The 13,080-nt window shown below is 36.9% G+C and overlaps 1 pseudogene; it reads left to right on the forward strand.

Moving 5' to 3' along the window:
- Positions 1-5,607: 5,607 nt before the first annotated feature.
- LOC112823635 (protein canopy homolog 2 pseudogene) lies at positions 5,608-6,475 on the forward strand (annotated as a pseudogene).
- The last annotated feature ends 6,605 nt before the right edge of the window (positions 6,476-13,080 follow it).

Consider the following 13,080-nt stretch of genomic DNA (forward strand, 5'->3'; position numbering starts at 1 on the left):
TAAGATGGACAATGAGATTCATAGTAAGATTCAGGTAGAATTACAACTTAATCAATACATGTTTTGTAATTTATTTCTACTACATTTCAGAGGAGTTGTAAGACAGAAATAATCTTGAAAAGCTCTGTAATCTTTATATCTGAAATCTCACCCTCAGATAAAAATTTGGAGGAGGAACACTCCATTTGGTATTCTAGCTCCATCACTAATGGGCTAAGACCATAAGCAAGATATTTGACATTTCTGGGTCCCTTTTCAACCACCATGATGCTGTGGCTCTTACCTTCTACTCATCCTTTGGCACCTACCAAGATTCTATTTACACCAGCATCTGAGAACCGCCTCGCCTAGAGGGCTCTGTGCACCCAGCTTAATCTCATGTTATCAACTGTGGTCTACTTCCAGGCTGAAAGAATAGAATGTGTCGCTAAATTCGGTTGCTAAAAGTCACGTCAACTTTTTCATCGGCAATCTATATCAGCAATTCTCAAAACTTTCTGGTTTTAAAACTCTATTTACACAAAAATTATTAGGGATCCCCCAAATCTTTGGTTATATGGGTTATATCTATCAAAATTTACCTTACTGAAAATTAAAACTAAGAACATTTCCCTCCAGTTTTACTGAGAAATGATAGACATACATCACTGTGTAAGGTGTTAGCATGATGGTTTGATTTACCTATTATCATGAGATGATTACTATAACACATTCCATTAATATCCATCTTCTCATGTACATAAAGTAAAAAGACAAGAAAGAAGAAAAGACAAAAAGGAGAAAGGTTTTCTTTCTCCTTGTGAGGAGAACTTAGGATTTACTCTCTTAATGACTTTCCCATACAGCAGCACTAGCTCTAGACATCATGTTGTCCATTACATCCCCAGTACTTCTATAGCTTGTAACTTGAAGTTTGTACCCTTTGACTTGTTTCTTCCAATTCCTCCTCCCCAGTTGAGAACTTTAAATATTCAGTATTTATTAATTTGGTTCTTAAAAGCCTATTATATAAATAATATATGTTTTATGAAAAATCACTTTCTAATTCAAAAAAATTTAGTGAGAAAGTGTAAAAGATTTTTACAAATCTCTGTAACATCTGGCTCAATATATAACAGCTGGATTCTCATAGATGCTTCTTCATTTAGTCTGTTGCAATATCACATACGTAGCTCCTAGAAAACCCCACTATAAACTCATGAAAGAATGAGAGTGAAAAAGAAACTAACTTCCTAGTATCTTTATGAAAATGCTTTTGACCTCTCAGTACTTCTGAATGAGTTTTGGAGGGCCCTAGGAGTCCCAGACTTCACTTTGTGACTGTTGTTCTATATGATGGAGTAGCTGGTCTAAATTGTAAGGCTATATTATATATAAAATATATGTTTTTATGTATTATATATATTTATATATTGTATATAATATAATAAAATATATAATTATTATATATTTAATATATAACCATTATATATTAAATATATAATGTATAATATATTCACTTATATATTTGTATGTATTCATATATTATTATATATGATATATAAATAATATAAAAATTATATATTATAAAATATATATTACTTATAAAATACATACTTATATATGCATATATTGTTTAATATATAAGATATATATTATATAGTATGTATGCACATATTATATATAAAGTATATATTATATATAATCATATAATTATATTAATTTTGAATGAAGGCTGTCAGTAAACATTTTTATTTTTTCTGAATTGATCCTTAGAATAACCATGAAAATAAGACCTAACTCTCATAAAGAATTTCCTTATATCAGGCACTGTGCTAAGAACTTTGCAAATGTTAGTTCATTTAATCCTCAAAACAACCCTAGAAGACAGTGCCACCAATATTATTTACCATTTAGCAAGTGAGGCGATGGGCCTTGGAAAACATAATAACTCGCCAAGGTTACACCAGTAGCGGACTATTGACTTGGCCTTTGAGCTTAGGCAGTCTGACTTCAGACCACACAAGATCCTAATTAAGGCACCTAATTCCCCTTCAAAAAAGATTGCTCAGCACTGAAATAATCATCTCATGTAATTGTCACAAAAATTTCATGAGGATGACTTCATAGTCCTCATTTGACAGATGAACAACAGACTAAGTTTGCACAGTGGGCTTCGGGCAAGACCAGGGCATGCAATGTGTTTACCTACGCTCATTCTGTGTCACTAGTCACTGATCTCCAGAAATAATCTGGGTATGATCCAGAGACTGTTCAAGGCAGTTCACAGGTGGGGAGCAGCGGGGAGGGAAGAGAAAATATCAGCATTCATTTTTCTCTTTATTTTAAAAATGAGAAAAAAATTGGCTTTTTCAATATTTAGTACATAGACTGACACCTGTCCTTCACTGAGCCATAACTGAGCACTTAAGATGTGGAAAGGGTCCTGAGGAAAGAGTGGGCAGTCCTCAACCGAGGATTTTTCCTCTCAGTGCAGATGATGAATGCCCAGTCAAGAGGTTTTACAGATTCAATATTTTTTATTTTGAATAAAATAATACTTACAGAGTAGACAGTAGTGTACAAAGATTCCTGTGAGAAAAAAAACAAAACAGCAGACTGAATCAGATACTAATAATTCAGGCACAAATATACAAGAAAATGGCACAGCTGACACTTTTCCTAGATTTACTACTAGTTTTTTGTTAGCAACATCACACAATTTTTTTAAAAGTCTATTTAAACAATACTGGAAATAAGTTGGCCAAAATATTTGAAATTATCAAAAGAATAGTTGGACTATGGATTTTCATTCACCATTGTAGTGATGAATCCTGAGAAGTGAATATTGTGCAAAAAATGATAACACGAAGCTGTCACAGTTAGCAAGACATTATAAAATATCATCTATTTCATCTTTAAAATGGTTCTTTTGTAATTTCTATTTTTGGTGTACATTTTATAATATATTCAATACATTAATAGAGTAGTAGAAGATTATAGTTCATTAGTAATATACACACATATTCAGTAATTTTCTATTCATAGAAGACCTTGATCAAAATGGTTTGGAGAGGGCGCCTGGGTGGCTCAGTTGGTTAAGTGACTGCCTTCGGCTCAGGTCATGATCCTGGAGTCCCGGGATCGAGTCCCACATTGGGCTCCCCGCTCAGCAGGGAGTCTGCTTCTCCCTCTGACCCTCTTCCCTCTCGTGCTCTCTATCTCTCATTCTCTCTCTCTCAAATAAATAAATAAAATCTTTAAAAAAAATGGTTCGGAGAATCCTGCACTATTTTTCCTACCTCTAATGGTACTTATCTCTATAATAAAGCTCTAAACATTTCCCAGATCTAGTATCCTATAATTTTAATTTCTTGTCAAGTATATTGAGTTTTTAATAATGGGTCTGAATGAAGAATGGGAGAAAAACCCAAAATTCTATCTCATCCTACAGGTTATTGTAACACGGAGTAACACAGGAAATTATTTTCTTTTGAGAGTTAATACACTCAGAACATGGCTTGACAAATGGTAAGTGCTCAGTACATGTTAACTGATGGTTAAGTGACATGTTACCACTTACCACTAGATGACATTTGTTGTGTTATGGCTGCCTATTATCCCATTTCATCTTTTTTGCTTGTTTAATAACACCCTAAATTTCCCATGTAAGCCATCCTTCCCCAGTGCACAGTCATAAAGCTCAGGAAAGAGCGTGTTATCCATGCCTAAGTCAAGTGGGCATTCTACCAACCTGCCCATGTGACTCAACTCAAGTCAGTGAGAAGCTGGAATTCTACTGCATTTGCATTTGGAAGGTTGTAGGGCTGCAGGGGCTGGCAGATGTTGTGATACCACATGGATCCTGCTCTCAGAGCTAATGAAGAAAAGAAGGGCAGAAGAATGGAAAGAGACTCCAACCAACATGACAGTAAAATTACTACCATGTAATTTCTTTATTATTCAATATTACTTATGCTTAAGGGCAAGTGTATTCTCAAGACATCTCTTCATAAATGAGCCAAAATTGACTAACATTAAGCTCTTTAAAAAAGTAAGTTTTTTTCCCCTCTGAGATTCAGGTCATTATTGGAAGTGGCAATAGTCTTTCAGTCCTGGCAAGATAATTCTGGGACATAAAGTCTTTCATTGGCCTGGAGAAGGAAGGGAGTTTTGGTGTGATTTGGTTGGATATTATATCTCTTATTACTCACATAAACAGTAACTATAAGCTTCTACATTGCTCTCCAAGGGGAAGAAAGGGTAAGGAAATCATATTTCAAACTAAATCTGAACCAAAAAACAACCAAAAAGCTAAGGCATGAGCAGAACAATAGAGAAATCAAGCATAGTCTTTTATATTTTCAAATGTTCGGAACTCTATTATCTAGAATGTTCTACTAATCTGCATATGTGCAGAACCAGGTGCAGTAATTACTACTTTATGTAATAACAGTCCTGAACCACTACTGTAAGACCCCAACATGTTATCAGGCTTACTTTGGTTCTGATGGCTTCGGTTTAAACATTCCTGACTTCATATCCTAATAATATATTTATACAAAGTGGTATCTGATTTTTTTCCCCTATGGCATAGCCATAGGGGAAAAAAACCAAAATGGAAAGAATAAAAGGACAAGGGTAGGCAGATGGGATTGATGAGCGTGAAGAAATAGCACAGAACTCTTGGGTGTATGCAACCTATTTAGACACAGCCTGAGATGATGACAGTGTTTTTTTTTTTTTTTTCTGGAGGACAAAGATACACAAAGAGTTACCAGGTGCTGGTAGAAGAGGTGTGAAGCAAGCTGTGAAAATAGCACATTTACAGGGGGCTGCTGTGATGTGCAATCTTAATTAAGCACATTTTCTGCCTTTATGAAGAAAGAGCCAGATCCACTGTTATTATCACAGTTGAACAATCTTTTGGAAAACCTAGAACAAGTGAAATACATCTAAGTCATTTATGATCAAAACAAAGCCATCTCATTAAGAGAATGCTTATTTTCTCTAGTGGGGTTTCCTTTTCTTTGTCAATATTTGTTATTCCAATCAGGTAATTAAGTGATGGTAGTAGTATCATTGAGTAAATACATTGTGTTAACTTTACCAGTTAGGTGGTAATTAATGTTCCACATAAACAAATCAGCTTCATACTCCGATTGCGAAGTATAGTTATGTCTATCAGCACTTACCATGTTATGTTGTAATTATTTGTTACATTTCTCTTTCTCTCTCTCCTACTGGACCATGAATACCTTGAGGCATACACTTTTTCATTATAAGAAGAAACACTTACCGGGTGTTTAATTATGTGCCAGATTCTGTTTTAAGTGTCAGATCAGTTATTTAGTTTAAACTTCACAAAGCTTTATAACATGGGTACTGTTAGTATTTTCATTTTAGCAATAAGGAAATTTGAACTCAGGGACGTTAATTTGCTTGAGTTCACAAAGAAAGTAAAAACTAGTAGACCTAAGAAATTAACTCAAGCAGCTTGATCTGAGTGATCTTGCTCTTAATCCTTTTGCTGTTCAGCTATGAAGGCTCTGGGTTGATTACAACCAAGAATGTTACATAAGTCCATATTCACGGCTCGCACCGCAGCGCATCGGAGCCCTGCTTAGGCGCCCGCTTAGAGTGCAGGGAGCTGGGTCAGGCAGTCGCTGGAGCACCCGTGCCTGGAAAGTGCCGGAGCGCTCTGGAGAAGCCTGGACAGTCCCGCTCCCCAGCAGCCAGGTGCGAGGGGGCGGGAGCTAAAGTGAGAGTACGGGCGTCCTCGAGCGCCTGGGCCACGGCGGCGGCCCTGGGAGCAGAGGTGGAGCAACCGCGTTACGCTAGAGATGAAAGGCTGGGGCTGTCTGGCCCTGCTTCTGGGGGCCCGCTGGGAACTGCCTGAGCCCGGAGGAGCTAGCATCTACGCTGTGGAGCTTGCAGGGCTCTGGTGGATGAACTAGAGTGGGAAATAGCCCAGGTGGATCCCAAGAAGACCATTCAGATGGGCTCTTTCCGAATTAATCCGGATGGCAGCCAGTCAGTGGTGGAGGTGCCTTATGCTCGCTCAGAGACCCACCTCATAGAGCTGCTAGAGGAAGTATGTGACCGGATGAAAGAGTATGGGGAACAGATTGACCCTTCCACCCACTGCAAGAACTACGTACGTGTAGTGGGCCGGAGTGGAGAATCCAGTGAACTGGACCTACAGGGCATCCGGATTGATACGGACATCAGTGGTACTCTCCAGTTTGCGTGTAAGAGCATTGTGAAGGAATAGGACGAACTCACTGAATTCTTTTCACGAGAGGCTGACAATGTTAAAGACAAACTTTGTAGTAAGCGAACAGATCTATGTGACCATGCCCTGCACATATCGCATGATGAGCTATGAACCACTGGAGCAGCCCAGACTGACAGGCTAGATGGCTCATCCCCAGGAGGGGAAGAGGGTGGCAATGCCTTTTATATTATGTTTTTACTGAAATGAACTGAAAAACTGTGAAACCAAAAAAAAAAAGTCTGTACTGAGAAGTTCACCAAACCTCTTATGTTTGTTAACTCATTTATTTTTATAACCATATAAAGTAAATACTAATATTATACTTATTTTATAGGACAGGAAAAGAGATGTGAGAGAGCAAGGATTTTCAGCCACTTTCCATTGTATGACATGCTACTGTCACATGATTAGAACCTATAAAAAGTTGGTCCTATCTCTGAAACAGCAGGACTATAAAGGGTCTCTGGGGTATTTAAGGAAGGGGCCCTCAGTGAGTTTTTTCTCCTAAGTAATTGAACATGAACTGTGCTCTTGCCATCAGTTATCACATCTAATCTTCGCTAGACCCCAATGGGAAAGACATCCGCCTCTGCATTTACAGTTGAGGCTCAGAGGGAGTTGAGTTGAGCACTGTTTAGCTGAGTTTCTTGGCAAATAAGTGAAAGAGGGAAATGGATGTGATATTCATTGCCTGATAAAAGGAAGTACATCTGAAAAAAATTTTTTTGGTCCCTGGATTCAAAAAGCATACCTTTAAAATAAATATTTTCTCTCCCAATCCTTAGCAGGTTTCAGGATAGTTCAGAGGTGTGACAATTCAAAAATACTTGAGACTCAGCTCTTAACTGGTTTTATAATTCTGACTCCAAGGCTTCCGAGGTCCCTCTCTTCATGGATCCTGGGCAACTCAAATACTTTGTCATCTGTTACTCTTCTTCTAAAGTCATTTTGTAGTCTTATTGCTAGGTCTCATTCATTCATTCATTCATTTATTCAATAATTATTAACTGAGCATCAGCCATATAAGAGGGAATGCACCAGGTGCTGGGGATAAAAAAAAAAAAGTGAACATGCATAGTGCTGTTCTTTTGGAATTTATAGCTTGACACTAGCCAATAGATGGGCAGAAGGGCATTTGTGTAACATTTTTCTGCCTCACCCAAGTTCTACTTGTATTTTGTGCTCAAATCCAAGCATTGCTTGTTTATATTTCAATGAGCAGAAACAAGAGAAAACTATCTTTACCTCCCCAGCACCTAGCACAGTGTCCAGCACATAGTAGACACTTGATAAATGTTTGCTGAGGAAGCAGAGTGGCTTGGTAGGAAGGAAGAGAGAATCAGAAGGGAGGAAGGAAAAAACAAAGACTGGAAGGACTGAAGAAGATGGCAGAAAAGGAAGGCATCTGGGCATTCTGGTTAGGTGAAAACTAGAGAGTAAGAATCTCCCAGTCTGACTGGAGTATAAAATCATCTCAAGGAAAGTGAAAAATGGGAGAAAAATATGGAAAGATAGCTTGAGCCAGCTTCTGGACTCTCTTAATGAAAGATTGAGGAATTTGTTTTTAACTTAGCAGAAGCTGAGGAACTACTGAAAGTTTATAAGCAGGCTTATAAAATGATTGAAATTCTGCTTTGGGAAAATTAATCTTAAACTTTGTAAGCAAAGACATATGTTTTGTCAGTGATGCATCCCAAGCCCCCAGCAGAGTACCTAGCACATACTAAGCACTTCATAAATTTGCTGTGGAATGAATAGAAGATGCATACGCTCTAGAAAGTAGCCATGGAGTTAGGAAGGTTGGCAATTTCTCCTGATAATATATTTTACCTAATCCTTGCTCAGACACAGGGCTACTTCCAATACCTCTGCATTGGATAAGTAAAATTGTCATGGTCTTCCTCATTCAAAGAAAGAACTTAAAAATATATGTGGGATGGTCAGGAGGCAAAGGAAATATAAATTTAAGAAATATAATTCTGTTTAATTTATATATATAATTCTGTTTAATTATATTATATTTAATTTATATATTAATTTATATTACACATTACTGGGAAGATTTTGACACTACTTGTAAATTCATCACTTGAAGTTTTCAGAAAGATTCAAGTGAAACACAAAACATTTCTCTTAAAGGGCAAAGTTTATTTTCAGAAAGAACTCTATAAACTTGGGCCTAGGATCTAATGGATTCTCACATAGGAATGGGTGTGAGTGCCAACAGACCTGACTCTTGGTTTTCTTCAATCCTTTGATCATGTCCTGTGATCACTGTCCTGTGACTTTATTCCAAGTAATTTTGTTTTGACAACTTTCCATGTTCTAACACAGGGACTTCATTAGCTGGACTAGTTTAGTGATTCACTTTTTTCCCCTCTACTTCAACAAGTATCACAAGTGATGTCCAAATTTGGGACATATTCCCATGGAGGTATCAGTGCTTATGTACAATTCTCAAAGTATAACTTAAGATGTCACCTGTTTTTTTTCTCTTTCAGGGAAGCCTATATGCAGTGAACTAAATGTGTTTCCCCCAAATTCATCTGTTGAAGCCTGAATCCCTAAGATTAGGAGGATTAAGAGATGAGCCTTTTGGAGGATAATTAGACCGTGAAGGTGGAGCCTCCATGGATAGAATTGGTACCCTTACAAGGAAAGACAGGAGAAATACCATCTCTCTCTGAGCCATGTGAGGATATAGCTAAAAACCATCTACAAGCCACAAGGTGGACCTTCACTAGGCATTGAATCTGCTGGCTCCTTGATTTTGAACTTCCCAGCAAACAAAACCATGAGAAATAAGTCCTTGTTGTTACGCCTCTCAGTGTACAGTGTTTGTTAGGGCAGCTAGAGGTAAGACACATTTACTAATGAATTTTGGGAATAACATTGTAGGAATAAACTTGAATAATTTCTAATTATAAAAAATTCCTCTAAAATTTGGTAATTTTTTACTAGTAACAAATTACAACACACTGATGTGAGGAAAATGTGATGAGAACGGTTAATCTAACTCACATAATGTATTAGTCCTGGGTTCTTTAGAGAATCAGAAGTAATAGGTTATATACAGATTTATAGAAATAGATTTATTATGAGGGACATTATGGGGCTCACATGATTATGGAGGCTTGAGAAGCTCCTTGATCTGCCATCTTCAAGGTAGAGGCCCAGGAAAGTCATTGGTATAGTTCTAGTCCAGACCCAAAGACCTGAGAACTAGAGGAGCCAATGGAGTAGATCCATTGGCCTGAGGACCAGGAGCCTGAGGACCAGGAGCACCAATATCCAAGTGTAGGAGAATATGGATGTCCCAGCTCAAGCATAGAGCAGATTCATTCCTCCTCCTCCTTCTTGTTTTATTCTGGCTCTCAGTGGATTGAATAATGCCCACCAACATTGGTGAACGTGAGTTACTTTACTTAGTCTACTGATTCAAATGCGAATCTCTTCCAGAAACACCCGCACAGGCAAACCCAGAAATAATGTTTTACCAGCTGTCTGGGCATCCCTTAGTGTCAGGTTGACACATAAAATTAACCATCACATATAAAAATTAAGATACGTGAAGATTTAAAAATTCCAGTATAAAAATGGTATCATAATATTTTCAATTTTATTGATCTTTTCAAAAGCCATTTTTAGGGCTTTATTAACTTTTCAATTTCTACTTCATTTCTTTTTGCTTTCATCTTTGCTATTTCCTTTTTTTTTTTTTTAACTTCCTTTGGCTTTAATTTGTTCTTGCTTTTAAAAAAAATAGATTTCATTTTTATTTTTTTAGAGCAGTTTTATGGTCACAGCAAAACTGAGCAGAAGATACAGAGATTTCCCATATATGCCATGCCCCCACATATGAATAGCCTCCCCAGTATCAGCATCCCCACCAGAGTGATATCTTTGTTATAATTGATGAATCTACACTGACACATCATTATTACTCAGAATCATTGGTTACATTAGAGTTCACTCTTCATGTTGTATATTCTATAAAGTTGGACAAATGTTTGACATGTATCCATCAGTATAGTATCAAACAGAAAAGTTTCACTGTTCTAAAAATCCTCCTGCTCTGCTAATTCAATTGAATTCAATTCAGTTCTATCCCTCTACCCTTAACCACTAGCAACCAGGAATCTTTCATTGCATCCATAGTTTGCTTTTTCCAGAGTGTTATATAGTTGAAATCATACAATGTGTAGCCTTTTCAGATTGACTTTAATATTCATTTAAGTTTCCTCCATGTCTTTCTATGGCTCAGTAGTTCATTTCTTTTTAGTGCTGAATAGTATTTCATTGTCTGGATGTACCAGTTATTTAACCCATTCACTTATTCAAGGATATTTTGGTTGCTTCTAAGTTTGGGCATTTATGGACAAAGCTGGTATGGATAAACATCTGTTGTTACGTATGTGTAGGTTTCTGTGCAGATATTAAGTTTTCAACTCCTTTGAGTAAATGCCAAAGAGTGCAATTGCTGGATTATATGATAAGATTGTGTTAAATTTTGTGAAAAACTTCTAAACTGTCTTTAAAAATGGCTGTACCATTTTGCATTCCCACCAGCATTGAATGAGTGTTCCTATTGTTCCATATTTTTGCCAGCATTTAGTGCTGGTGTTTTGGATTTGGGCCATTCTAATAGATGTGCAGTGATATCCCATTGTTGTTTTAATCAGCATTTACCTGATGACCTACATTGTGGAGTATCTTTTCATATGCTTATTTTTCATTTGCATATCTTCTTTGCTGAGGTATCTGTTAAGGTCTTAGACCAATTTTTTAATTAGATTATTTGTTTTCTCATTGCTGAATTTTAAAAGTTCTTTGTATATTTCAGGAAGTATTTATTTATTTATTTATTTGACAGAGAAAGAGAGCAAGAGAGCACAAGCAAGGGGAGCAGCAGAGAGAGAAGGAGAAGCAGGCTCCCTGCCCAGCAGGAAGCCCCATGTGAGGCTTGACATGCAGAATGAGGCAAGGCTCCAGGCCAGGCTCAAGGTGGGGCTTGACACAAGACCCTGGGATCACAATCTTAGCTGAAGGCAGAGACGCTTAACTGACTGAGCCACCCAGGTGCCCCAGGATACCAGTTTTTTATCATTTATGTATCTTGCAAATATTTTTTTTTCCCAGTCTGTGGCTTGTCTTTTCATTCTCTTAACAGTGTCTTTCCAAAGCATAAATTTTTAAGGAGTCCAGCTTATCAATTCTTTCTCTCATGCATCATTCCTTTGGTGCTATATCTAAAAAAGTCATCACCAAACCCAAGGTCATCTAGATTTTACCCTTTGTTATCTTCTAGGAGCTTTATAGTTTTGTGTTTTACATTTAGTCTATGGTCTATTTTGATTTAATTTTTGTGAAGGGTATAATGTCTGTGTTTAGATTAATTTTTTTCTTCGCATGTGAATGTACATTTATTCCAGCACCATTTGTTGAAAAGACTATCTTTGATCCATTGTCTTGCCTTTGATCTTGGTCAAAGACCAGTTGACTATATTTATATGGGTCTGTTTCTTGGCTCTTTGTTTTGTACCTTTGATCTATTTCTATATTCTTTCGCCAGTACCACAATGCCTTGATTACTGTAGCTTTATAGTGATCTGGAAGTCAGGTAGTGTCAGTCCTTCTACTCTATTCTTCTCCTTCAATACTATGTTAAAGCTATTCTGAGTCTTTTGCCTTTCCAAATAAACTTTAGAATCAGTTTGTCAATTTTCATAAAATAACTTGCTGAGATTTTGATTGAAATTGTGTTGAATCTATAAATCAAGTTGAGAACTGACAACTTGACAATATTGAATCTTTCTATCCTTGAACACAGAATATCTCTCCATTTATTCTGTCCTTTCTTGATTTTGTTCATCAGGTTTTTGTGGTTTTCCTCATCGAGATCTTGTACATATTTTGTTAGATTTATAACTATTTTATTTTTTGGAATGCTAAAGTAAATGGCATTATGTTTTTAATTTCCAAATTCCATCGGTTCATTGCTGGGATATAGGAATGCCACGGACTTTTGTGTATTAACCCTGTATACTGCAATCCTGCTATAATTGCTTATTATTTCCAGAAGTTTATTTGTTGATTCTTTCAGGTTTTCTAAATAGATGGTCACGGCATCAGCAAAAACAGTTTTATTTCTTTCTTCTCAATCTGTATACCTTTTATTTCCTTTCCTTGTCTTACTGTTTTAGTTAGGACTTCTAGTACTTCTAGTTGGAATGCAGTAGTGGTAGGAGATATCCTTGCCTTATGATTGTTCTTTTTTTTTTTTAAGATTTTATTTATTTATTTGACAGAGAGAGCACAAGTAGGCAGAGAGGCAGGCAGAGGGAGAGGGAGAAGCAGGCTCCCTGCTGAGCAGGGAGCCTGACACAGGGCTCAATCCCAGGACCCTGGGATCACGACCTGAGCCAAAGGCAGCCGCTCAACCAACTGAGCCACCCAGGTGCCCCTTTATGATTGTTCTTAATGGGAAAACTTCAAGGTTCTCAACATCAAGCATGATGTTAGCCAGAGGTTTTTTTGTAGATATTCTTTATCCGTTTGAAGAAGTTCCCTTCTACTTCAAATTTGCTGAGAATTTTTATCATGAATAAGTGTCAGAGTTTGTCTAATGCTTTTTCTGAATCTATTGATAAGATCTTGTGGTTTCCTGATTTAACCTGTTGATATGATGGATTACATTGATTAGTTTTTGAATGTTAAACCATCCTTGCTTACTGGGGATAAATCCCACTTGGTTGTGCTGTCTAATTCTTTTTATATATTATTTGATTCACTTTGTTAATATTTTGTTGAGGATTTTTGCATCA

This window comes from Callorhinus ursinus, unplaced genomic scaffold, assembly GCF_003265705.2.
Source record: "Callorhinus ursinus isolate GAN/ISIS: 27379988/994484 unplaced genomic scaffold, GSC_fseal_2.0 scaffold5, whole genome shotgun sequence".
NCBI classification, from domain to species: Eukaryota; Metazoa; Chordata; class Mammalia; order Carnivora; family Otariidae; genus Callorhinus; species Callorhinus ursinus.